The sequence below is a fragment of the Lepus europaeus genome, chromosome 17 (genome assembly GCF_033115175.1).
Source record: "Lepus europaeus isolate LE1 chromosome 17, mLepTim1.pri, whole genome shotgun sequence".
Classification (NCBI taxonomy): domain Eukaryota; kingdom Metazoa; phylum Chordata; class Mammalia; order Lagomorpha; family Leporidae; genus Lepus; species Lepus europaeus.
In genome coordinates this window covers 79,271,724-79,294,141 of record NC_084843.1, presented here as the reverse complement: position 1 = coordinate 79,294,141, position 22,418 = coordinate 79,271,724, and the positions used below count along the sequence as shown (strand labels likewise).

At 51.2% G+C, this 22,418-nt stretch overlaps 1 pseudogene; it reads left to right on the top strand.

Annotated features, from left to right (window-relative positions):
* Positions 1–3,714: 3,714 nt before the first annotated feature.
* Positions 3,715–18,384, top strand: LOC133775833 (cell division cycle protein 16 homolog; annotated as a pseudogene).
* Positions 18,385–22,418: the final 4,034 nt, after the last annotated feature.

Sequence of the window (22,418 nt, the reverse complement as noted above, 5' to 3'; positions counted from 1 at the left end):
GGGGAGGTGACCAGATTGCTCTGGGACATTAGTGTGGAGCCCCCATGATTAAAACCAGATTGCTTTGCCAAGAGAGACCACGTGGCCAAGGACACATGCTCCGTGTCCCTTGCTCTGGGACACTCTGTGCTGCCTCGGGACTCTGTCAGCAGGAAGGCCAGGTGCCGAGCCAATGGGCTCACCCAGTCTCGGACTATGAAGCCCCCAGAACCATGAGCCCAACCAAACCTCTCTCCTTTCTCCAGCCTGTTGTTATAGGACTGAAAAGCTGACTGCTACAGCCGCCATCCACGTATTCATTTCTGCACGACTATTCCCGTTTCCTTATAAAATACACGACAAATTCACTTCCATGTGCCAAAGACACAGCAGAGGTCCTTCATGCAGCAAGAGGCAGGCAGCCGGAGGAGATCCCTCACTTCCAGGAAGCGACAGTACACAGCATGGACCGTGCTGGGTGTGGGTTCCTGGTCTCCCCAGGGACACTGTGCACAGCTGAGCCACGTCTGCTGTGGGCAAGGTGCCTGAAGACAGCTGATGGACCGGGTGCCAGGAAGAGTGCGGGTGTGTAACCTTGCTGCTTTTCTGTAAGGCAACTGGAAGGCTTCTTCAGAAGAGCAGGTAAACGACACTAAAACTGCAACCAAGAGGGAGAGCTAAACAAGCACAGCCGATGTGAAACACAGAGAAACCGGAGAAACCAAGCCAGCCTTTGTCCCTGGGGAAAGGAATTCCCAGGAATTCCCCCGGAGGTCCAGGTGTTTTATCAAGTAGATTTAAGACTATTTGTTCAAGGGTGGTGTGCTCACAGCTTAGGGCAGCTGTACAAAGAGCCGGAAATAGCTGCTCCCTAACTTTGGTGGGAGTTGCCCTAGAATTCACCCTTTTAAAAATAGGCCAGTGCCATGGTTTACTAGGCTAATCCTCCACCTGTGGTGCCAGCACCTCGGGTTCTAGTCCTGGTCGGGGTGCCGGATTCTGTCCAGGTTGCTCCTCTTCCAGGCCAGCTCTCTGCTACGGCCCGGGAAGGCAGTGGAGGATGTCTCAAGTCCTTGGACCCTGCACCTGCATGGGAGACCAGGAGGAAGCACCTGGCTCCTGGCTTTGGATCAGCACAGTGCACCAGCCCTAGCTGTGATTTAGGGGGTGAAACAATGGAAGGAAGACCTTTCTCACTGCCTCTCTCTCTCTCACTAACTCTGCCTGTCAAAAAAAGTTATTTATTTATTTGAAATGCAGAGCAAAAGAGAGGGAGAGATATGAGAGAGAGACAGACAGACACACACACACAGAGAGAGAGAGAGAGAGAGAGAGAGAGACAGAGACAGAGAGAATCTCCCATCCTCTGGTTCACTCCTCTGAATGGTTGCAACAGCCATGGCTGGTCCAGGTGGAAACCAGGAGCCAGGAACTCAATCCAGGTGTCCCAGGTGGGTGGCAGAGGCCCAAGTACTCACTGCCTTTGCAGGGACATTAGCAGGAAGTTGGGCTGGGAGCGGAGCAGGTGGGACTGATCTGGGATGCCGGTGGCACCAGCGGCAGCTGAACCTGCTGCACCACAACGGCAACCCCAGAATTCACCATTTGTGGAACTGATGCCTGCCGTGTTTCTGACATAAAGCCAGGGCAATAAGGTTTTGGTGACAGGTGGTTTGTTTCTTATTTCTGGAGTGCTATCCAAAATGTTTAAGCACCATGGTTGAACACTGGCCCATCTGCAGTTGTCCACAGTACAGCATGGGGGGCCGTTGCTGTGCCAGGCACTGTCACTTCTGCTTTTGGACCCAGGCAAGGTCTGGAGGGACCAGGAGACCCAGCACGGTGAGTGAGGGCTGATACACAGCGACCTCACCAGCCCTGGAGCAGCACAAAGTAAACGTGGCCGCCCAAACCCGAGGGAAGAACACCAGGTGGTGACTTTCCCAGTCTCATGAAGGGCAGTGCCTCCCAGAACCACCTTAGGGATGAGGGTGGAGGTGAAGAGGTGGGAGTGGAATGGTAGCCCTCAATTAGGCCTCTCCTCACTGCCTGCCTGTATTACTACTTCCCCGTGGTTTTCACAGCCACACTGCAAAATTGGCATTTGCACACATACACAGGCACCCCATTTTACTAGTGGGTGCCATGGTTTGCTTGTGTCCCTCAAATCTCTGCAACACATTGGACACTTGATCCCTCAGGTGACCATGCTGAGATGTGGGGCCTTTGGGAAGGGGTGGGGTTCCCCAGGCCAACAGCCACAGCCGAGCAGTGGATTGATGGGTTCACATGGGAGTGTCTCTGGCTGGCACTTGCTCTCTCTTTCTCTCTCTCTCTTTCTCTCCCCCCCCTCTCACACAAGGCATGCCTTCAGCCATGCTATGCTACAGCAAGAAGCCCTCACCAAATGCCAGCCGATGCTGGCACCGCTCACTTGGACTTCCCAGCCTCCTGATTCAAGAGTCAAAGAAAGCTCTGCTCTTGGTAAGTTGCTGGGTCCATGTCACCCAGGTGCAGCAACGGGAAGGGGGACCACAGCATAGGGTAACAGAGGAGGGAGAAATCTATTCAGGGTTTCCAGACAGCGAGACAAAGGCAGGATTTGTACCCAGGCCTGTGCTTCTCTTAGGGCAGATGCTTCCTTCCTCACACACCTGCCCCTGCATCTGAATTTAAGAGAAGGGACCCAAGCATGGTGAAGTGCAGCAGCAGGAGGGCAGCCGCCACCCCGGCGCGGCCTTCAGAGCAGGGGACGTGCCTGCCTGCCCTCTTCCTAGCCCTCCTTCCTAACTTCGACAATGCACTGGGACCACTCCCTCATGACCACTGGCACCAGGGAGCTCCAGCAGACGGTGGGTGCTTGACCTGCAGATTTCCATGCTGGTTCTCTCTCTCTCTCTCTCTCTCTCTCTCTCTCTCTCTCTCCCCTCTTCTCGTTCTACCTCTTAAATGAATAACAATTTTCAAAGAAAGAAATATGGCCCGAGAGTGGACTGTGTCTGCAGCCTCAGACAGAGGATATGATGGCCATCTCCACCCTAGTCAACAACAGGCCTGTGGCGGTGCAGGCTTGGCCTGGGGTCAGTCTACCCTGAGTACCAGGAGACCCTGGGGGCTGCCATAGCCAATGCGTTTCAGCTCCAGGCTGTGGGGGTTTTCATGCAGTGTTTCCTGGATCACATCTGCAAGGGAGATGCAGAAGATCTGGCCAACTCCCCAAAGAGTTCCTTAGGGGAAGCAGATGTCACTCTCAGTCATCCAAGAATCCCACTGAGCCTTTCTGACAGCTAACAGGGCATTCCCATGAAACCTGTGTTGATTCAGAGCAAGAGAGAGAGAGAGAAGTAGAGGGGGGAGATTACACAAGCCTGGCAATGAAGAGGTGAAGAGTCTGCCTCCTTGGAGCCCCCAGAGAGAGTCCAGTGTCCCAGGAAGCCAGCAGAGACCAGCCTGGCCCTCGTGCTGAAAGTTAAGGTGACCCAGCTCAGCACAGTGCAATTCTCATTTGTGGTCCAAGCAAAAACATACATGTTATATTCCCTGACAGGCTGGGCCACAAACTCACAAGCTGTGCCCCAGCTCGGGGAAATTCAGCCATGAACTTTACAAGTAGACTCTACGTTAACCCACAGATGACTTGATACAGACCCTGTTGCTGGCAAAGGGGCTCTGGAGAATGTGACCTTGACACACGTTATTCCCAGCCTGTTTTGCTTCATCCTGATTTGGACGGAGATGTATGTCCGAGAACCCTTAGGTAGGTGGTTGGTTGAGTGTGGAGGCAAATGCCTGCTGAACGCTGGGCCCAGCTGGGGAAGACAAGAGGCCCGGTAGGCAGCCCCGCAGCAGCCAACTGTTTCAAGGCCTCTGTGCCTGACAAGCAGGAAATGCAGATGCTTTGGGAGTCTGCCCACTAAAAGATAATAGCTGTTTAAAAAGTCTCTTTTGAGATTTTGTTTTTGAAAGTCAGAGTTACAAAGAGAGAGGAGAGGCAGAGAGAGAGAGAGAGAGAGAGAGAGGTCTTCCGTCCTATGGTTCACTCCCCAATTGGCCGCAACGACCAGAGCTGCACCAATCTGGAGCCAGGAGCTTCTTCTGGGTCTCCCACACGGGTACAGGGGCCCAAGCACTAGGGCCATCTCCTGCTGGCTTCACAGGTGCATTAGCAGGGAGCTCGATCAGAAATGGAGCAGCCTGGACTTGAACCAGTGCTCATATGGTGTGCCAGCATTGCAGGCTGTGGCTTAACCCACTGCACCACAAGGTCAGCCCCATCTCTCTTGAATTAAATCAGATATGTCTGTAGGCTAAATCCTGCTTGGGAGGTGGTGACTTTGTGATCTTGCTCTTAGATGATCTCTAAGGCCCTGTCTGCCTGGTTCTTTAGAAATCAAAGGAAAAAAAAAAAAAAGCTGTCATGTTCACATTTTCTTGGAGGTGCAATCCCAGGGAAATAAAAGAGTGGGGGGTACTGAAAGTAAGGCAGGCTGGGAAGAGGAGTGCAGGGCACAAGAGTGTGTTGTGAGCTGGCTGCTGCCCTGCAGGCAGTGAGGGTGTACTCCCATGGGATGTCTTCATGGAGGGTTTAGGAAACAGTCCTGTGCAGTGTTGAGAAAGAAGGCACAGGGGAAGGGTGAGTAATAGGAATAATGCCAGTTTCTTCCCATCTCTTCTATGCTACTGGTCCCGATCTACCCCATACCACAGTCAACCCTGGGCTGCATCATCCATCCTGCCTAGGTAGCATCTGAGGAAGCCCAGGTCTCCATGGGGATACTGAGAAGGCCTGGCTCTCTCTCCTGGTAGAGGGTAACAGGCAACTGTGGCAACTCCTGGGGACTGGTGGGAAAGCAGGTCAGGGCCCATGTGAACATGATGTCCACTTCAGCTATCAAACAATTCAGCTCCTCAGCATCAAAATTACAACTCTGCTCTTAAAAAAAGGCCATTTTCCTCTTCCTCACCATCTGTTCATTGTGTTACCCCAGGATCCTTCAGATACACCTTTTCCTGTATACAAACAAAACACAAGAGAGCTGTGTGGTATCCAAGGGCTCACACTGGAGCATCAAGAAGAGGAGGAAGAAAAACTGGCCGTGCAGAGTGCCTGACCACATGCGGAAAATCACAAGGGATCCGCCAGCCAAGGTTCAGGATACAAAACCAATAATAAAATCAATGAACAATCTGAAAATATAATCCAGGAAGCAATTCCATTCATTTAGGGATGACTTTAGCAAAATAAGGGCAGGATTTTACTCTGAAAACTACAAAATTTTGCTGAGGGAGATTAAAGAAGACCTAAATCAGGACAGCAAACTACAGACCCTGGGACTAATCTGGCCCCCTGTGTGCTTTGTAAATAAAGTTATATTGGAACACAGCTATACTCAGTTATTGCCATATTACTTACAATGGTAGACATGAATGGTTCAGGAAGCCAAAAATATTTATCCTCTGACCCTTTATAGAAACTTTGCCGACCCTTAATCTAAATAAACCCATGTTCACTTTACAGTGCTAACATGACAGTTCTTCCCAAATTTAGCCACAAATCCAATGCCATTCCTAAAGAAAAGTCTTTTGTAAAGAAAGTGCATCAGACTTCTTAGATAAATTGGCAAACCTCGGCTAGCGTTTATATAGAAATACAAGCAATCTAGAACAGCCAAAATACTTTATAAACAGGACAAGGTGAAAGAGGTTACACCGGCCAATTTCAAAAGTTAAATTCTGGGGCCAGCACTCTGGCTTAGCTGCTAAAGCTGCCACCTGCAGTGCTGGCATCCCATAATGGGCCCCAGTTCAAGTCCCGGCTGCTCCACTTCCAATCCAGCTCTTTGCCATGGCCTGGGAAAACAGTAGAAGATGGTCCAAGTGTTTGGGCCCCTGCACCTGAGTGAGAGACCCAGAAAAAGCTCCTGGCTCCTGGCTCCTGGCTTTGGACCAGCACAGCTCTGGCCATTGCGGCCAATTGAGGAGTGAACCAGCAAATGGAAGACTCTCTCTCTCTCTCTCTCTCTCTCTCTCTCTCTCTGCCTTTCCTTCTCTCTTTGTGAAATTCTGACTTTCAAATAAACAAATAAATTTTGGAAAAAAAGTTAAATTCTCTCCCAGGCACTTTTTAAGAAATGTCAAAGACAGGGGCGGCACTGTGGCTCAGAGGGTTAATGCCATAGCCTGAAGCACTGGCCTCCGATATGGGTGCCCGTGCTAGTCCCAGCTGCTCCTCTTCTGATCCAGCTCTCTGCAATGGCCTGAGAAAGCAGCAGAAGATGACCCAAGTCCTTGGGCCCCTGCACCCACATGGGAGACCTGGAAGAAGCTCCTGGCTCCTGGCTTTGGATCGGCACAGCTCCAGCCATTGCAGCCAATTGGGGAGTGAACCAGTGGGTGGAAGATATCTCTCTCTCTCTGCCTCTCTTCTCTGTGTAACTCTGACTTTCAAATTAAAAAAAAATCTTTTTTAAAAAAAATTTTTCAAAGACAGATTGTATTCAGACTACTGGTGGTTGGAGAGGGACCCTGTGGTCTGAACTGGGCTCCACTCCACCCAAAGGCAGGAGACGTTTTAAGCGCTGAGCCGTGCCAAGGAAAGTCTGTTTGAGGACACTCTCTAGGGGGAGGCTGGGTAAAGGTGATCTTGGTATCCGGGTTTGCTAACTGGGTGGGGTCCTACCCTCCTAATAAGGCTAGAAGATTGAGGGTTGATTGCTTTTCAAAGTGATGCATCCAGCTACTGTATTGGCACAGACACATTTCAGAGAGACAAAGAAAGGAGTCCCAAGGACGAGTTTTCTAAGAACTGAGGGCCTGTGCTCCATGGCATTGAGCTCCCATGGGCAGGACCTTTATGGGGCTGAGATCAACATTCAGCTCATTATCCTGAGTTCATGGCCATGAGCTGTGAGAAGCTAGGCTAGTGTTTGTTGAAGCCTCTTAGTGTGTGTGTGTGTGTATGTGTGTGTAGGGGGAGCTTGGTGGTGGCCTTTTCACACCCACTTCAAAACCTCTTGCTAGGCCGGTGCCATGCCTCACTAGGCTAATCATTCACCTGTGATGCCAGCACCCTGGGTTCTAGTCCCAGTTGGGGCACCGGATTCTGTCCTGGTTGCTCCTCTTCCAGTCCAGCTCTCTGCTGTGGCCCGGGAGTGCAGTGGAGGATGGCCCAGGTCCTTGGGCCCTGCACCCAAAAGAAGCACCTGGCTCCTGCTTCAGATCGGTGCAACACACCAACCCCAGAGGCCATTTGGAGGATGAACCAACGGAAAAAGGAAGACCTGTCTCTGTCTCTCTCTCTCTCTCACTAACTTTGTCAAAAAATAAAAATAAAAAAATAAACAACAACAAAAAACCTCTTGCTGTCAATTGTCTGCAGAACAGCCAGCAGTCACCATGACCCCCTTACACAGAGCAGGTGCACTTTTGCTATCCCCACCCTGCCCCCACCCACAGCTGCACACCACACTTGTAGAATAAAGCTGGCCTCCTGCTTACACCCCACGTCCTACTATATCTAGGTCCTAATATTGTCCCCTTCATTACTCAGAGAGGCTCACTTTGTCCTTCTTGCTATTCCTCACCACACCAGGAAAATCCTCCTACCCTCACTGGTGCACCCGCAGATATCTGAGTATCTGCAGATTGAGAGGTTCATCCCCCACTCCAGGCCATCGCTCAGAGCAGCATCCACGCCCACACTCCCTTCCTTCCTGTTGCTTCTTACAGCATTTGTCATCCCCCAAATTACTGTCCATATAGCAGGTGCCCCGTTTCCACAGGGGATCTGTTCCAAGATCCCTCAGCAGAGGCTTGAAACTGGAGATAATGACAAACCCTGTGGGCACTTTTTCTTCCTATACATATCTATGATGAAGTGTACCAGGCACAGTAGGAGATTTACAACAATAACTTCACAACACAATAGAATGATTATGACTGTATAAAGTAATAAAAGTTATGCGAATGTGGCCTCTCCCTTTCCCTCCCTCCTTCTAATTGCACCACACTCAGCCTTCTTGGACTAATGTGAGATAATGCCCCATTGTGAGGAGATGAGGGGAGGTTGAATGATGTAACTCCCTCTCTCTCTAACTCGGCCTCTTGAGTAAATAAATAAATCTTAGAACAAAAAAGAAATGAACAAATAAAGCCCCCACCTCTCTGTGCTCCAGCTCTCCTCTCCCCAGTGGAGCTGCTGTTACTGTTCATTCATTCGTTCACCTCACCTACTGTGTGCTGGGCACTGGTTAGGGACTGGTTAGGTGCACTGCCCCACCCCCACCCCCCCAGCACAGGCTGCTTGCTCGGCCTTGATTTGCAGCCAGCTGGAAAGGTTGTGGCTTTTTCTCCCCAGAGCCTCCCCATGGCCAAACTGCTGTGCGGGTTGGAGATGATTATGTGCAGGTCCTGCTGCAGTTGGAGCTCCCGACACACTGAATTCCTTTCAAGCAGTCACCAGGCCAGTGAGGAGTGGGCCGAGGAAGGGGAGGGGGTGATGCCCTTCTGTCCCTGGGGTTCAGCCTCAGGGTGGCGGCTTTGTAGCCCCCAGTAAATGAGCAGATCCCTAACTGGGGCATTAATCTTCCTGCAGAGCCCTTGACATTTTCCAGAACTTTCTTTTTAAATATTTATTTATTCATTATTTGAAAGGCAGATTTACAGAGAGGCAGAAGCAGAGAGAGAGAGAGGTCTCCCATCCACTTGTTCACTCCCCAAATGGCTGCGACAGCTAGCGCTGGACCAATCTGAAGCCGGCAGCCAGGAGCTTCTCCCAGGGGCTGAAGGACGTGAGTCATCTTCCACTGTTTTCCCAGGCCATAACAGAGAGCTGGATCAGAAATGGAGCAGCCAGGACTTGAACTGGTGCCCATATGGGATGCCAGCACTGCAGGTGGCAGCTTTACCCGCTATGCCACAGTGTCGGCCTCCAGAACTTTCTCTTAGCTACCCAGAGCAGTCACACCTGCTCCCTCCTCCCAATCCAGTTTCTGACATCAGAATTAATGTCCTTAAAAGAGGACCCCTCAGGGCCCACTGCTGTGGCATAGCAGATAAAGCTGTCGCCTGTGACAGGGGCATCCCATAGGGACCCTGGTTGGAGTCCTGGCTACTCCACTTCTGATTGTGCTCCCCACTAATGCACCTGGGAAAGCAGTAGAAGATGGCCCAAATGTGATTAGGCCTCTGCTACCCATGTGGGACACCTGGAAGGAGCTCCTGGCTTTGGCCTGGCCAGCCCATAGCCATGGCAGCCACTTGGGGAGTGAGCCAGAGGTTGGAAGCTCTCTGGGTGTGTGTGGGTCCCTCTGTAAACTCTGCCTTTCAAAAAAATAAACAAATCTTTAAAAAGAGGCATCATCACACACCCTGGGAAACTGCAGGTGCTGGCGTTAGTGCCTGAATCCCTGCCACCCATGTGGGAAACCCAGATGGAGCTCCTGGCTCCTGCCTTCAGTCTGGCCCAGCCCTGGCTGTTGTGGGCATTTGGGGAGTGAACCACAGATGAGAGGCCTCTGTCTGTCTCTTTCTCTGTGTGTTTCTTTAAAATACACTTTATTTTTTACAGGAAAAGAACAACAGATACCAGGCAACTCCCTCTCTTTCTCTACTTCCCATCTATTGCCCCCCTCCCTTAAAGATTCTATTTATTGAGCAACAGAGTTACAGATAGAGAGAGGGAGAAACAGAGAGGTCTTCCATCTGCTGGTTCACTCCCCAAATGCCCACAACAGCTAGAGATGGACTGATCTGAAGGCAGAAGCCAGAAGCCAGGAGCCAAGAGCTTCCTCTAGTTCTCCCATGTGGGTGCAGGGGCCCAAGCACTTGGGCCATCCTCACTGTTTTCCCAGGCCATAGTAGAGAGTTGGCTGGGAAGAGGAGCAGCCAGGACTTGAATCAGTGCCTATATGGGATGCCAGCACCACAGAGGCTTAGCCTACTATGCCAGAGTGCCGGCCCCCTGACCGCTCTTTTCATGAGGAAGCTCTGTGAACACACAGGGAGTGGCACTCACCACCTACAAACCCAGAGGAGGGACCTTAGGTGGAGCAGCCCCCTGGAGCCCCTTGATCGGAGACTCAGCCTTGGAGGCTGCCCGTGTTCATTGTACTTGGCCCTGGTGACCCCAGCATACACTACCACCACCATCAGGGAGAACACCAGTCCCCTAGCATCTGCAGGAAGTGGGCAGGCAAGCTTCTGGACAGTTACTGCATCCGGCACGGCCAGCTTTTAGGATCCCAAGGCGGGTTTACTTATGCCTGCTGACAACCATGCAGCTTTCCTTTGTAGAGCACTTCTGACTTTCCCCCTGGATGGCACGAAAATGGCACAGAGGGCGAGTGGCCGCTTCTGATGGACCACTTGTGTGGAGTCTCCCTTGCTCCTGGTCTAGGGCTGCTGAGTTAGTGATGGAAACTTATGCTTAGCTTCCTGGGCTTTCAGTATTCTGAGTCCTCAGCGGGCAGGAGCGAGCCGCAGTGTGGAACTTGAGGACAAATGCTTTCTGGTCCAGGACATTTGCTTTATAGCATTTTCTTTTATGGAAACTCTTTTTTTTTTTACAGAATTGTTTATTTTTAATTTTATGTGAAAGGCAGAGAGCGAGAGCGAGAGAGAGAGAGAGAGAGAGAGAGAGAGAGATTCTCCATCTACTTGTTCATTCCTCAAATGGCTGCAACAGCTTCTTCCAGGTCTCCCCCATGGGCTCAAGGGACAAGCACCTGGTCCATCATCCTCTGCTTTCCCAGGAGCATTAGCGGGGAGCTGAATTGGAAGCAGAGCCTCTTGGTACTTGAACCATTCCCCCCACCCCATGGGAGGCTGGCACTGCTGGCAACAGCAGCTCACCCTGCTACACCACAGTGCCAGCCCCCAGCAGGGCGATTTCAATGAAAATGTAGACCAATTTCAACAATGGGAGGAAGAGGCACCCCTGACACCCCTGTAATCCAGTCCTTCAAGCTCCAGGCTGCATAAAGGAGACAGCAGACAGATGTTTGCCAAATTAATGAGGCATTCTTTTTTTTAAGATTTATTTATTTGAAAGGCAGAGTTACAGAGAGGCTGAGGCAGAGAGAGAGAGAGAGAGGTCTTTTATCTGCTGGTTCACTCCACAGATGGCCCCAATGGCCAGAGCTGTGTGAAGAATTCGTTTCTGCCACACTGGTTTGTCTGTGTCCCCCAAAGGCTCATGGGTTGAAATTTGATGCCCTTTGTCAGGTGTTAGGAGGGTGGAAATTCAATTTGACCCTGGTATTTAAAGGTCAGATCTTTGGAAGGTGACTAGGATTAAACAAAATCATAGAGCTACTAGGACTAAAATACTGCTGGATAATTGGTGGCGGGGGAGGAGAGGGAGAAGAAGAGGGAGGGGGAGGGGAGAGGGAGGGGGAGAGGGAGAGGGAGAGGGAGAGGAAGAGGGAGAGGCACAAGGAGGCAGCAGGTGCAGGTGCAGACATTCAGGTCTCCCTGCCTGGAAGAAATCTGTCACCAGACACAGGCCCTTGAACTTCTACACCTGTGAGCTAAATAACCCCTTTCCTTTATAAAGTTATCCAGCCTTGGGTATTTTGTGATAGTAAGCAAAATAGACCAATATATGATATAATCCAGTTTTCTCTCTTGTGTCTTAGAATTTCTTTGGATCCAGTAGATCCTGGGAATCCTCTACGGGAACATAATTAGAGAGCCTGTAGGTTGCTTTCACATAAACCTGACTCATTTGAGTCTCGTATTGAAATGATTGCATTGGAAGGAAGGTATTACTGGTTTTTTTAAAAAGATTTATTTTTTATTTATTTTGAAAGGGAGAGAAGGAGAGAGAGTCTTCCATCTACTGGTTCACTCCCCAAATGGCAGCAACAGTCAGGGTTGGACCAGGCCAAAGCTAGGAACCAGAAATTTCTTATGGGTCTCCCATGTGGATACAGGGCCCAAGCACTTGGGCCATCTTCCTCTGCTTTCCCAGGCACATTGGTAGGGAGCTGGATCAGAAGTGGAGTATCCAGGACTTGAACCAGAGCCCATATGGGATGCTGGTGCCACAGGCAGAGGCTTAACCTACTACGCCATAGCACCAGCCCCAGGTATTACTATTTTTATAAGTAAATAGACTTAGAGAGAAAATACAGCTTACTCTAAGTTTAGATGTCTAGCTGGTCAGTGTTCAGAAGCTTAAAGAAAATGGCCTAGGTTCATCAGACACAACTGGGATCAAATTTCTTTTTGGGGGATGAACTGTCTCTTTTATTATTTTTTTTTAATGTTTTATTTTTTTATTTGAAAGAGTGACAGAGAGGGGTGCACACACACACAGATCTTCTATTCACTGGGTTATTCCTCAAATGCTATACATGGACCAGGCCAAAGCCAGGAGCCAAGAACTCCATCTGGGTCTCCTATGTCAGTGGCAGGAACCCAAGTACTTCAGCCATCATCTACTGCCTTCCCAGGCACACGTAGCAGGATTTGGATCAAAAGCAGAGGTGGAGGCCAGTGCTATGTCATAGAAGGTTAATATTCTGCCTGCGGTACCCACATCCCAGGTGGGTGCCAGTTCAAGTCCTGGGTGATCCACTTAGGATCCAGCTCCCTGCTAAGGCCTGGGAAAGCAGTGGAAGATGGCCCAAGTCCTTGGGCCTTGCACCCATGTGGGAGACCTGGAAGAAGCTACCGGCTCCATTCTGCTGATGACCTTGGACTGTGCCGAGCCACTGAGGGATTCCCAGGCAGCTGTCCTTTCTCCAGAATCAAACTTGCTTCAGCTGAGTGCCATCCTGCTTCTCACCTGCTACACCCGGGTGCCTGGAGATCACTTTCTGCGTACTGCACGGAGCCGTGTCTCCAATCTCACGGTGCAAAAGTGAAGCCACCACAGTGGCTAGGACTCAGCCCGCACACTGGGGGTCCCTGAGACCGACCCACAGCATGCTGGGAGAAGCACAAATGGTGTTGGAAAGGAAACTTTGTCCACTCAGAGACCAGCTCTCTGTTGCATCTTAAACAACCCTGGGTTGAGGTGAAGGTTAGACATGGCCCCCTCCCCTACCCCTACCCCGTTAACTTCACGTGGCCCAGCCAGCACCTGCACCATCCCCCACACTGCCCGGAACATACCTTCCCTTCCCTGAAGCACATGTGCACGCCCCAGGACAGGATCTAAGCTCCTACACCCTCTCCAATCATTTTGACCTTGTCTTGTCTCCCTTCTCACTTGCTGCACTACCAAAAACAATCAGATAAAAAAATCAACAAGGACTTGCCCTTATCTTGTTTGTCTTAAATTCAAAAGGATGAAGGATTAAGGTAGACAAATATTTAACTTGCCTGATGGCCAAAACAGGGGAGACCAATGTAAGGAAATACTTAATAGATATTTAACCTGTCCTGTTTTCAAAGGAAGAGTGATTAAGGTAGATAAAGAATGATAACATTTAAGTAGGTCAACATTATGTTCTATTTTTTTCTTAAGATGTATTATTTATTTGAGAGTTAGAATTACAGAGAGGGAGAGACAGAAAGAAAGGTCTTCCATCTACTGGTTCACTCCCCAGATGGCCACAATGACTGGAGCTGGGCCGATCTGAAGCCAAGAGCCTCTTCTGGGTCTCCCACATGGTGCAGGGTCCCAAGGATTTGGGCCATCTTCCACTGATTTCCCAGGCCATAGCAGAGAGCTGGATCAGAAGTGGAGCAGTCAGGATTTGAACCAGTGCCCATATGGGATGCCGGGCCGAGTTCTGTGTTTTCTTCTTCCCAAATCACCTGTCCGACCTTGGGAAGGCATTGGTAAATATCAGCTGGGGAGGTGTGTTTCTCCCCCACCTTCCTCTTCTGCCTGTTACTCTGGGCTGAGGGATGGGGCTTTCTACAGCCATTCAGTAAGAAAGGACTCAAGGCTCAGCCTTTAACTTCAAAACAGACTTTTCCCAGCTCATGGCAGGAATGGCAGCTTTCCAAGAAGATGGCATGAAAGAACAGCCACCACTCAGCCAGACTCGACATCCAGCCCAGGGCCAGGGCAAAGGAGAGGCGGCTGGGGCAGTGGGTCCCAGAGACACAGCACATGCCCTGCCTGTGACCACACCAGGGTGGCACCCCAGGAAAGGGGGCAGGCAACAGAACCCCCAGGTAAGTAGGGGGGTCGTCGAGCGAGGGAAAGGACCCTGTGCTCCCTTCTTGCAGTGCCCAGGAAAGTGACATCTCTGCGGGTCCCCCCACTGCCCACATCTCACCGTGACAGCAACAGAGGAGACACCAGCGCTGTCTCCTGGGCTCCCAGGGGTACCTGTGTCTGAGAGGAAGGAGACCAAGTCCCTTAAGATTAGAGTGATGCATGTCTGGTTATGTATGTAGTCCTGAATTATGATTTAAAAGTGTGTGCCCCGCGCGTGGGAGACCCAGAAGAAGCTCCTGGCTCCTGGTTTCCGATCAGTGCAGCTCTGGTCATTGCGGCCAATTGGGGAGTGAACCAGCGGATGGAAGACCTCTCTGTCTCTCTCTCTCTGCATAACTCTGACTTTCAAGTAAATAAATAATTTTTTTAAAGTGTGTGCCCTTTTCAACCTATTCTGAGTTTTTGTCAGTGATGGGCACCTGGCTCTACACATTTGCCAAAACTCATCTAAGAGACACCTGGGACACCTGGGTCAATTTTCTTCTGTGTAACTCGTACTTTAGTGCTGATTTAAACACACACACACACACACACTCACACACGCTATGCTGAACCTAGTGATAAGAAAAGGAGAGAGAGACACCTTCCATCTCCTGATTCACTTCCCAAATACCCACAACAGCCAGGGTTGGACCAGGCTGCAGCTAAGAGCCTGCCACTCCATCTGGGTGTCCCACATGGTGGCAGGGACTCCAGTATTTCAGCCGTCATCTGCTTCTTCCCAGGAGCATTAGCAGGAAGATGGATCAAAGCCAAGCAGCCAGAGGGGTACTCTGGGGTTGGAGGCAGGGATCCCAAGCAGCAGCTGAACTCACTGCACCATAGCACCCACCCCCCAAACTTCTTATTACCTACAATAATTTTTTGTATTGGCTTTTGTCCTGGCTGCTTAACCCCTCAACCCATAGGCCACACCTTAGCCAAGTGACAGAGCTGATCACCAATGATGGGGCAGGAATGGATCCCTGCCCACCATGCCTGGGAAGCACCTGTTTTGTCCGTTGTCCTGAGTGTTAAACACATGTGCTTTAATAGAGCCCCAGGGAAAAGCAGGCAAACTCTCCCAAACTGTCACAAAACAGCAGGCGACTCTTCTACCAAATCACGGTGCGAACTCTCCAGGACAGGCAAGGCCGTGCACCTGCCGAGGATGGGGTGAATGCTGTGGCACTGCAGGTTACAGCGCCGCCCAGCACTCCTGCTTCCCATATCAGAGTGCCGACTTGAGTCCCGTCTCCTCGGCTCCCAATCCAGCCCCCTGCCAGTGCGCCTGGGAGACAGCAATGGCCCATGGGGGAGGTCCAGATGGAGTTCTGGGGTCCTGGCTTTGGCCTGGTCCAGCCTGGCAGTTGCAGGCATTTGGGGAGTGAACCCGTGGATAGTAGTTCCGTCTTTCTGTCTCTGTCTCTTTCTCTGTCCATTGGACTCTCACACAAATAATATTTCAAAAAATAATAAAGATGATTAAGGGAATCTGATGAGCATGCTGTGGGTCTAGAATATGGGGACAATTGATAAAGTCTGAACACAGATTGGATACTACTGGTTATCAATGTCGTATGTTCTGATTTTGAGAAGTGTACTAAAATTATGTGAAAAGAATGCATGTTCTCAGAAAATCTCTGCCAAAGTATTCGTGGATAAAGGGACATGATGAGTCCAGTTATCTTCAGATTACTAAAAAAAATGTGTGTATGTGTGTGTGTGTGTCTGGATGTGTGTAGAGAAAGACAAAGACCAGAGAGGGGGAAAAGGGAGAGAATACAAATGGGACTGCAACTCCAATAGGGCAAATGTTAATGTCTGCTGAGTCTGAGTGAAGGAACTACAGGACTTTTTCAAACTATTCTGTAACTTCTCTGTAAGTGCAAAAACTATATCATAATCAAAAGGTTTTGAAGAGCCTTCTTGCTAGCCGGTAAGCACATGAAGAACTGTCCAGCACCATCAGACATTAGGGAAATGCAAAGCACAAGGAGACACCCTGTTAGAAGTCCATTGTCAAAAATATAGACAACCCTTGTCGATATGGTCTTGGAGAGACTGGACTTGCACGACAGTTTCTTAAAAGGGTAGGCCCCAAGTTATCATTTATACCAGCAATTCCGCTCCTAAATATACACCTATGAGAACTGAAAACAGATACCAGGACAGGCGCCGCGACTCACTAGGCTAATCCTCTGCCTTGCGGTGCCAGTACATTGGGTTCTAGTCCCGGTCGGGGCACCGGATTCTGTCCCGGTTGCCCCTCTTCCAGGCCAGCTCTCTGCTGTGGCCAGGGAGTGCAGTGGAGGATGGCCCAAGTGCTTGGGCCCTGCACCCCATGGGAGACCAGGAAAAGCACCCGGCTCCTGCCTTCGGATCAGCATGGTGTGCTGGCCGCAGCGCGCCAGCCGCGGCAGCCATTGGAGGGTGAACCAACGGCAAGAGGAAGACCTTTCTCTCTGTCTCTCTCTCTCACTGTCCATTCTGCCTGTCAAAAAAAAATTAAAAAAATAATAAATTTAAAAAAAGAAAACAGATACCAAGCACAGCCTTCTGAAACACAAATGTTTACACTAGCATTATTCATATTAAGTAAAAAGTAGAAGCTAACCAAATGTCCATGGATGGCTAGGCAAAATGAAACATATTCATACACTGTGGTATTCAGCAAAAAAGAGAAGCACTGACACATTGCACAACACAGGCACACTTTGGAAACACCTCTGTAAGAAAGAAGCCAGGGGCCGGCATTGTGGAGTAGCAGGCAAAGCCACCACCTGCAGTGCACACATCCCATGTGCACACTGGCTTGAGTCATGACTGCTCCACTTCCCATCCAGCTCTCAGCTATGGCTTGGGAAAACAGTGGAAGATGGCCTAAGTCCTTGGGCCCCTGTACCTGCATGGGAGACCCAGAAGAAGCTCCTGGCTCCTGGCTTCAAATCGGAGCAGCTCTGGCCATTGTGGCCAACTGAGAGTGAACTAGTGGATGGAAGACCTCTCTCACAGACTCTTGCCCTTGTGATAGAGTAACTTGGTCTGTGAGGAAGGGGAAGTCAGGATCGCAGAAGGTGGGCAGACTGCCCCTTCAGGCCCAGAGGACTAAAGACAGGAGACAAGAGCAGCGCCAATCATGAGCCCATGTAGTAATGGGAAAAAATGCTTTCCCTGTGAATTGTTTGCCTGTTCCCATAGGGACACTCCTGGAGCTGAGTAAAGCGAATGAGTTTCTCTATGTTTCTCAGGAACTGGTGGGTTTACATCCTATTAATCCTGCATCTTGATTTGCAGTGGGTTGTTTTTATCTCATGGTTGGGCATTAAAAATGAGCATGCGGGAGATACCTCAGCAAAGCTACAATGCTTGACAAGAACTACGAGCCTGCATGGATCGCCTATGGCCATTCGCTCACTGTCAAGAGTGAGCACGACCAGGCGAAGGCCGCCTACTTCACAGCAGCACAGCTGATGAAGGGGTGTCACTGGCCCCTGCTGTGTATCGCATTCGAATATGGTTTGGCCAATAACTCAGAACTGGCTGGAAGGTTCTTGGGCCAAGTTTGAGCATCACCCCACAAGACTCCCTTTGTTATGCATAAGGTTTGGAAGGGTTGTGTCTCAGAATGGAGAATGAAAATTAGCAGGAAAATGATTTCTTGGTGATTTGGAAAGAGTTAAAGCAATTGGGAAGGAGGTGACGGTTGACAAATGGGAACCTTGGTTGGACAACTTGGGACTGTCTGCAGAAAACTTCAGAAGTGCATGGAGGCTCTGGGTTACCACCGGCAGGCCTTGCTGGTGACTCCTCAGCATGCATCCACCTGTCTGCTGTTGGCTACGTCCACAGTGTGATGGGCAGCTTTGAAAGCCCTGTGGACTATTTCCACACAGCCCCTGGTCTCAGGTGAGATGGCACATTGTCTAACAATGCTCAGTCATTGCATTGAGATATGCATTGGTGACCCTGAAGCTTATATTGGAGCAGACATTAAAGACAAATTAAAACGTTATGACATTGATGCACATATGAGGAAGACACTGAAAAGCATTATTTCACCTCCGTGGGATTTCAGAGAATTTGAAGTAGAAAAACGGACTGCAGAAGGCATGGGACTGGCACCACGGGACACCTCCAGGAAGACTCCAGTTTCCAGACTGTCCTTGGGGGAAAAATCCTTTGAAGTTGAGATGAATGAATGTGACATGATGCTAGAAGCTTCTATGTCAGACCATAGCGTGTAACTCCAGCAGTGACCCTGGACCCATTTGTCCTAGGGCAGGACAGAGACCTGCCCCGGGGACTGCTGGGCATGCCTGTGAAGCTGATGTTTAATGATTCTGTGAACCTACCATAGAGTTACATGTAGTGGAATACAGAAAGTAAACCATCTGTTACATCTTTTATATTTAGAGACCAGTTGTAAAGATGGGACAGGGAACTTGGTGCCTCCTCCCTCAGTCTGTGCTATTTATCACCTTTGATCACAACATGTTTTTGCACCAAAACAAGCCTATCTTTTAATTCTGTTTTCCATGTGGGGGCAAAACACTTGATAACACTCCTGTTTCCTAATACACATGTTTATAAACTTTTTGAAAATATATGCATGGATTTCAAATATGAACTTTTTCTGAAGTATCCTTAAGTTTTTGATATTTTCAGAATAACAATAATAAACTCATTTATGTTTAGTCGGCTGGATTTCTGCTGCTCTGCCAGATCGAGGACTTAGTTGAAACCACACAGGAGGAGTTAGGTACCCGATCCCGGGGAACATCGCTTTAAAAAGTAGACACTGGGGTGGAGCTGACATAAGCTGAAGTCACTTCCTGGAGGCTTGTATTTGCCCTTGCTCTCCAGCTGTCCATGGGTGCATGCGATTACGGTGGGAAGCATCAACAAACCATCTGTTTGGTTGACTCGGGCACTTTGTTCTCCCTCAAGTTTCAGTTTCTTCACTGCGTTCTCCTGGCCTTGTCCACATTCCCTTGTGTATTGGACACTGGGGCATGTTCTTTGGTCCAGACCCAGTTAAATAACCACAGCTGTGGTTTCCTCATTTGCTTTCTTAGCATACCTGTTTTAGTGTAGCCGGAGCCAAAGAAAAGGCGTGTGGGTTTCAGTGACACATTTTAAAATCCGTTGAAAGTCCGGCATCCACAGCCCTTGGGCTAGCAATTCAGAGCTAACTTGAAAGTATCAGAAACCATGAAATGACACGAGGAGAGACAAGCCCAGAAGAAAACATCAGATGCGCTGGTTGGCTGCCTCTCTCTGTGACAGTCTTAACTGTTATCCACAGGGCAGGGGTGGAGACGCTGGAAGGGGCTCAGTGAGGAGAAGACGGGAAGATGCTGAGAGATGGGCAGGTACATTCTTATGTGAACGTTTGTGAGCATTTAGTCCTGCAAGCAGCCGCTGTGTGAGCAGGAAGCAGTGGACATCGAGAGGCCAGTGAAGTTCCCCGAGAGTGTGTGAACCCACACACTTTCCTTCCTTTTCTCTGTCATCAGGGCATTATGGCAATGGCTGCTAAGGAGGTGCCTGTTAGCAGTAAGGATCAGAGGCGTCCGAGCCACCCTTGGTGGAGAGTGGAGCATGCGTATCTACCCCAGGCATCCAAATATGTTGTCAGAGCACAGCCTCGTGGGCCAGGCACCCCATCCCCATGTTAGAGATGGAGAAACAAACCCTCAGTGCGATTGAGGAACTGCTTCAAGGGGACACACTGGCTCCTAACCATTGCATTCTACTGTCCAGAAGCAAGAAGTGTGACCAAAAAAGGCTGGGCAGATTAATTCAGTGACAGGGGTTGATTATACTGGGCATTTGGTTAGAAGCGTAAGAGGGGCCTGCTGAACATTCTGGAAACTCACTCCTATTTTACGCAGGGAGCACCCAGCAGGCAGGACCAGACAGCATGGCTGCATCTGTTTTCCATGCTCTGTGCCTCCCAGAAAATATCAGGAATGCTCTCGGGTTGAAGCGAGGTTCCCACCATTAGCTGGAGAAGAGTCGAGCTCTTGAGGAGATGGCAGGGACGCCGGCCATGGAGAGCACTGGGTGTGCACGAGAGAGGCCCTTCTGGAGCTGCCATCGAGTGCCTTGGCCAGACCCAGCATATCTCCAGGCAGGGCCACTTCTCGTGGTTTGTACAGGCCTGGTCTATCCCACGAGGAGCATCGGAGAGGGTGACCAAGTCTCCTGCTGGCAGCAGTGAGGGACCAGTGGCACCTGCTGGAGTGTGATGCAGTCTAGCACAGAGCGAGCCTTTCCAGGGCGGACATTGTCCTCCCTTGTGCTCTCTGTAAACACGGAGACGGAGCTGCTAGGCTTTGTCCAGGGAGAAGTCCTCTAGAAGGAGCTATGGAATTCGAGGTGCCTGACATTTACTAGAGCCCCAGGGGGAGAAAGCAGATGGGTCACAGGAAGACGCTGGACTGTGCTGGGGCCCTGCAGAGGCTCGGTCTCCCTGGCGCTCACCCTGAAGCAGTGATTGCTCGTCAGAGCGACCGCCAGGACTGGAATGGGTGAGCACTTGTGTCCTGCTCTGCCCAGATACTGGATGAGGCTTCCCCAGGGCAGCCGCAGGCCTCCCAGTGTCATCCCGAAAGACCACGGGCCCCAGAAGAGCTGAATGCTGGAAGCACCCACCGCCCACACTCCCTCTGCAGTCGGTATCAAGTTCTGCCTTGACCGAGGTTCCAGGCAATACAACTGCAGGCCTGCCGCAGCCTGTGCCCAGCTTCCTCCATGCTCCCAGTAGCATCCTGCCCTTGAAAAAGGTTTGCTTTTTTTTTAAAAAAATTATTTATTATTTATTTAAAGGCATAATTAGAGAGAGAGAGGGAATATCTTCCATCCACTGGTTCACTGCCCAAGTGGCTGCAATGACCAGAACTGGGCCAGTCCAAAGCCAGGAGCCTCCTCCAGGTCTCCCATGTGGGTGCAGGGACCCAAGCACTTGGGCCATCTTCTGCTGCTTTCCCAGGCACATTACAGGGAGCTGGATCAGAAGTGGAGCATTCCCAGGTGCGCTAGCAGGGAGCTGGACCAGAAGCAGAGCAGGGACTCCAAGTGCTGTGATGGGAGCCAGGGTTGGAGGCTCTGGCCTGGCCCGCTGTGCACACGTGGTGGCCAGGGGAGCTGCATTCCTGGAAGACCATCTGGCCACATCGGATGGACGAGCAGAGCAGGGGATGGGCAAATCGCATGCTCACAGACTCGGCAGGAAGCCCCCGGCCAGGGCTGTGGCCCCCGCAGCCCGCCTGGTCCCCGGCCAGGACCCTCTCCCTGGGCCTTGGGCGGGGGCATGGGGCCAGGGGCATCTGTGTAGCCTCAACTGACCCAGCCAGCGAGCAAGCAGCAGCTTTAGCCACATAACTTGTTAAAGAAATTTAATCAACCACAGGGACCCCTTCAGCCTATAAAAACTCTATACAGTGGTTAAAAGGCGACACCGAGCCCTCCCCGCCCCCACCACGGGCGGCCCCGTGGACAGAGCAGCCAGCGTTAGCAAAAATAAATAGATTTCTATACATGCGCTAAGCTCTCCAGAAACATACAAAGTGCAAATGTCACAGACGCGGGCGCGCGCAGGCAGAGCGCGCGTGGCTTGCTAGGTGCAAAGCTAAAATGCCATGCACGCCCCGGGGCCGCGCTCCCCCCAGCCCCTGCCCCACGCTGCGAGCCCACGTGCAGAGCCAGAGCGCGGCCGGGTGCAGCCCTGAGCCGCCCAAGTGCGGGAACCAGAGACCAGGCTGGGGCGGGCGCAGGCACTTCTCGCACTTCTCCCACAGTTAAGGGCGACCGGCGGCTCAGGCTCGGGTGGGGGCCAGGCCGGTGCGGGGCCGGTGTGGGCGAAGTAAACACAGGAGCTCCTGAGATGAGTCCGGGCGCAGTGCAGGGAGGCCTGGGGACCCCCTCTGTCCAGAAAGCAGCCGGCCCGCGTCCCGGGCGAATAAATATATAAAACACGGCCCGGGCAGGAGGCGGCCGCTCTCGGCCGGGCGGGTGGTGGGGCCCCGCGTACCCAGCCTCCGCGTGTTCCCAAGGCATAGGTGTAGCTGCCCCCGCCCGCGTGTTCCCCGGGGTAGGTGTTGTGGCCTCTAGTCCCCTGCAGGCTCAGCGAGGGGTAGTGAAGCCGCGCCCCCAGCCCCTCCCCCGCGAGGGGTAGGTGTAGCCGCCCCCAGGCCCACGCTCACCTGTCCTAGCTCCCCAGGGGTAGGTGTAGCCACCCCCGCCCGCGCGCTCCCCAGGGGTAGGGGTAGCCGCC